This window comes from Macaca thibetana, chromosome 19 (genome assembly GCF_024542745.1).
Source record: "Macaca thibetana thibetana isolate TM-01 chromosome 19, ASM2454274v1, whole genome shotgun sequence".
NCBI classification, from domain to species: domain Eukaryota; kingdom Metazoa; phylum Chordata; class Mammalia; order Primates; family Cercopithecidae; genus Macaca; species Macaca thibetana.
The window spans coordinates 53,482,222-53,486,515 of record NC_065596.1 but is presented as its reverse complement, the minus strand read 5'-3'; the positions used below and the strand labels follow the sequence as shown (position 1 = coordinate 53,486,515).

The window sequence follows — 4,294 nt, the reverse complement described above, 5'->3', positions numbered from 1 at the left end:
GTACTATATATTATACATGCTGGCTAGCAGTAATGCACGAATTACATAGTAGTATTATGAGTAGGTTAGTACCAGAATTATCTTATGAAGCTTATGCAGCATAAGAATGCAGAAAGTAGTTTAAGTTAGAATGCCAGCTTTGGGTGTTGGTGGTGGAGTTAGATACTTTCTTTCTGATTGCCCTAGGAAGAGTGTTCATTTCTGGTTTACAAGGCCAGTGTATTAGTTTATACTACGAGGGCAAGTTCATTTGAGTAGGTTGTTTTCTATTAGGGAGACTAGTGGTATTAGGATTAGAATTGTAATGAAGTATATCATGGATGCTACTTGGCCGATAGTGATGAGGGGTTGGGTCACTGGTTCGCTTCCAATTCAGGTAAGGGTCAGTAGGATTGTGATTAGGAGTCAGAATAGAAATTGGCTGAGTGGGTGGAATATTATGCTTTGTTGTTTGGATTTGTGAAGTATGGGGATGACTGCTAGGATAAAGATTGATAGGAAGAGTGCTAGCACGCCTCCCAGTTTGTTGGGGACAGATCGTAGGATTGTGTATGCAAATAGGAAGTATCACTCTGGCTTGATATGCGGGGGAGTATTTAGTGGGTCGGCTGGAATGTAGTTATCTGGGTCCTTTAGGAGGTTGGGTGAGAGTAGTGTTAGTGTCGCTAGGACAAAGAGAAGGAGGACCAGACCTAGGATATCTTTGACTGTGTAGTAGGGGTGGAAGGCGATTTTGTCCGAGTCGGAGGAGATTCCGCAAGGGTTGTTTGATCCTGTTTCGTGTAGGAATAGTAAGTGTACGGTTGTGAGGGCGACGATGATGAAGGGTAGGATAAAGTGTAAGGTGAAGAATCGTGTGAGAGTGGGGCTATCAATGGCGTATCCTCCTCAGATTCACTGGACGAGGTTAGTTCCGATGTATGGGATTGCTGATAGTAAGTTTGTGATTACTGTTGCCCCCCAGAATGATATTTGGCCTCATGGGAGGACATAGCCCATGAAAGCTGTTGTTATGGTTATAAGAAGGAGTATAATGCCAATGTTTCAGGTTTCTAGGAGGAGATACGAGCCATAGTAGAGGCCTCGGCCCATGTGTAGGAAAAGGCAGATGAAGAGTATAGAGGCACCATTGGCGTGGAGGTAGCGAGTAATCCAGCCGTAGTTTACGTCTCGGGTAATATGTGCAATTGAGGAGAAGGCAGAGGAGGTGTCTGGTGAGTAGTGTATTGCTAAGAATAGGCCTGTAATGATTTGTAAAATTAGGCAGGCTGTAAGAAGTGAGCCGAAGTTTCATCATATGGAAAGGTTGGGTGGGGTGGGTAAATCAATGAGGGAGCGATTAATTATTTTTATGATTGGGTTGGATTTGCGTATTGGAGTCATTAGTGCTTTTATAGTTGAAGTACAACGATGGTTTTTCATACCATTAGTTATGGTTGGAGTCCATATGGAAGCGATGACATATATTTTGTTTGCATTGAGTGTATTATTAGTTATGGGGTTTGTGGGGTTTTCTTCTAAGCCTTCTCCTATTTATGGGGGTTTAGCGTTAATTGTTAGTGGTGTGGTTGGTTGTGTGATCGTTTTAAATTGTGGGGGGGCTTATATGGGTTTAATGATGTTTTTGGTTTATCTGGGAGGTATGATGGTTGTTTTTGGCTATGCTACAGCAATGGCTATTGAAGAGTATCCTGAGACATGAGGTTCGGGATTTGAGGTTTTAGGGGGTCTTTTAGTAGGGTTGATAATGGAGATGATGTTAGTTTTACGGGTTTTAAATTTGGATGAGGCGGTAGTAGTGGTGGTTAGTCTTAGTGATACCGGTGATTGGGTGATTTTTGAGGGGGAGGGGTCGGGATTGATTCGAGGTGATTCTATTGGTGCGGGTGCCTTGTATGATTATGGGCGTTGATTAGTGGTGGTTGCTGGTTGAACACTATTTGTTGGTGTGTACGTTGTGATTGAGATTGTTCGGGGCAATAGATTATATTATTAGGAATAGGGCTAGGGTAAAGGGGATAAGAAAAGAGAGGGAATAGAGTTTGATTATGCCTTTTTGGGTGGTTACAGTTATGGAAGCGGTGATGTGTGCTTGTGAGATTATTTTAAGTATAGATTTTTCTAGTCATGCCGAGTCTAATAGAAGGAGGGCTAAGTTTTGGCCTATGAGTAGGTTTTGATAGGGGATTGTGCGGTGAATTGTGGTGGGAAAATATCCTAGTATGTTGGAGAATTTGAACATTTGTGATGGGTTTTTTATTTTCAGTTTGTTTGTTATAAGGGTGAGGTCTAGGGCTGCTAGGAAGCCTAGAGCGGTTGCGCACAGGGCTGAGAGTTTTAAGTAAAGGGGTATTATTGGCTGGGGGGGCGAGGTGGGGGGGATGCTGTTGGTGATAAGAAATCCTGTAATTATGCTGCCTATTGTGAGGCGTTTAATTGGGTTTAGTAGGGCGGGGTTGTTTTCGTTAATGTTTGTTAGAGCTGGGAAGCGGGGTTGTCCTGTTAGGGTGAGAAGGATAGTTCGAGTACTGTAGGCGCTTGTTAGGGAGGTGGCGATGAGAGTAATAAATAGGGCTCAGGCGTTGGTATACGACGTATTTGTGGCTTCGATAATAAGGTCTTTGGAGTAGAAGCCTGTGAGGAAGGGTATTCCTGTAAGTGCTAGGTTGCCAATGATTAGGGAAGTTGAGGTGAGGGGTATTGTTTTGAGTAGGCCTCCTATTTTTCGAATGTCTTGTTCGTTGCTTAGGTTGTGGATAATGGATCCGGAGCACATGAAAAGTATGGCTTTAAAGAAGGCATGGGTGCAGATGTGTAGGAATGCTAAGTATGGTTGGTTGATGCCAATGGTGACTATTATTAGACCTAGTTGGCTTGAGGTGGAGAAGGCTACAATTTTTTTAATGTCGTTTTGTGTGAGGGCGCAGATGGCTATAAATAGGGTAGTAACAGCTCCCAGGCATAATGTAAGATTTTGAATTAATGTGTTGGTTTCTATTAGAGAGTGGAAGCGGATAAGCAAGAACACTCCAGCAACGACTATGGTACTGGAGTGAAGTAGGGCTGAGACTGGAGTTGGGCCTTCTATGGCAGAGGGTAGTCAGGGGTGGAGACCAAATTGAGCTGATTTTCCTGCTGCTGCTAGGAGGAGGCCTACCAGTGGGAGGGGGCTTGAGTTGGAATTTAGGGCTAGTATTTGTTGGAGGTCTCATGAGTTGTAATGTAGGAGAAACCATGTTATGGCCAGGATAAGACCAATGTCGCCAATGCGATTATATAAGATTGCTTGGATGGCTGCTGTGTTGGCGTCTGCTCGAGCGTGTCATCTGCTAATTAGGAGAAAAGATATAATTCCTACGCCTTCTCAGCCGATAAAGAATTGGAAAAGGTTGTTAGCAGTAACTAGAATTAGTATGGCAGTAAGGAAAATAAGGAGGTATTTGAAGAATTGATTGATATTTGGGTCTGAGTTTATGTATCATAGCGAGAATTCTATAATAGACCAGGTGATGAATAGTGCGATTGGAATAAATATTATGGAGAAGTAATCTAGTTTAAAGCTTAGTGTTAGGTTTAATGGTTGGGTTATTATTCAATGTCAACTCCAAATGGTTGTTTCTTGGTTTAGGAAGATGAATAAAGTTGTTGAGGAGAGGCTAGTAATGAAAGCATATATTACGGTTATTTTTACGTAATCTGGGTATGGACGTTTTTTGTAAGGGTTGATGAGGGTGGCAAAAATTGGAAGAGTCAGGGAGATGAGGGTTGTTATTATGATGGGGGTGTACATGATTATTACTTTTATTTGGAGTTGCACCAATATTTTTGACTCCTAAGGTCAATGGATAGCTGTTATCCTTTAAAAGTTGAGAAAACCGTAGTTTTAAGTACGGAGACGTGGGTTAGCAGTCCTTGTGAGTTTTCTCGGTAAATAAGAAGTGGTAAGCCTCTATAGTTAGATTCACAATCTAATGTTTTAGTTAAACTATATTTACAGGAAGTAAACCCTAGGATGATGTTGGGGTTGAGAGATAGAAGGATAATTGGAGCGAGGTGTATGAATATTAATATGTTTTCTCGTGTGAAGGGGGGTTTTATGTTGATTATGTGATGTGTAAGTGTTCCTCGTTGTATTGTAATGAATATGTGGAGAGAGTAGAGGGCTGTGATTAGTATGTTAAGTCCTGTTAATATAATAGTGATATGGGATCAGGAAAATGAGGTTGCGATTACAAAGAGTTCGCCTAGTAGATTAATAGTGGGAGGTAGGGCAAGGTTAGTAAGGCTTGCTGTG

General features: G+C 42.0%; 1 pseudogene across 1 annotated transcript; it reads right to left on the bottom strand.

Moving 5' to 3' along the window:
* Window positions 1–1,250: 1,250 nt before the first annotated feature.
* On the bottom strand, window positions 1,251–3,899 carry LOC126943616 (NADH-ubiquinone oxidoreductase chain 5-like; annotated as a pseudogene). The gene has a single exon (XR_007721773.1). The product of XR_007721773.1 is annotated as an NADH-ubiquinone oxidoreductase chain 5-like (transcript).
* Between the last annotated feature and the right edge of the window lie 395 nt (window positions 3,900–4,294).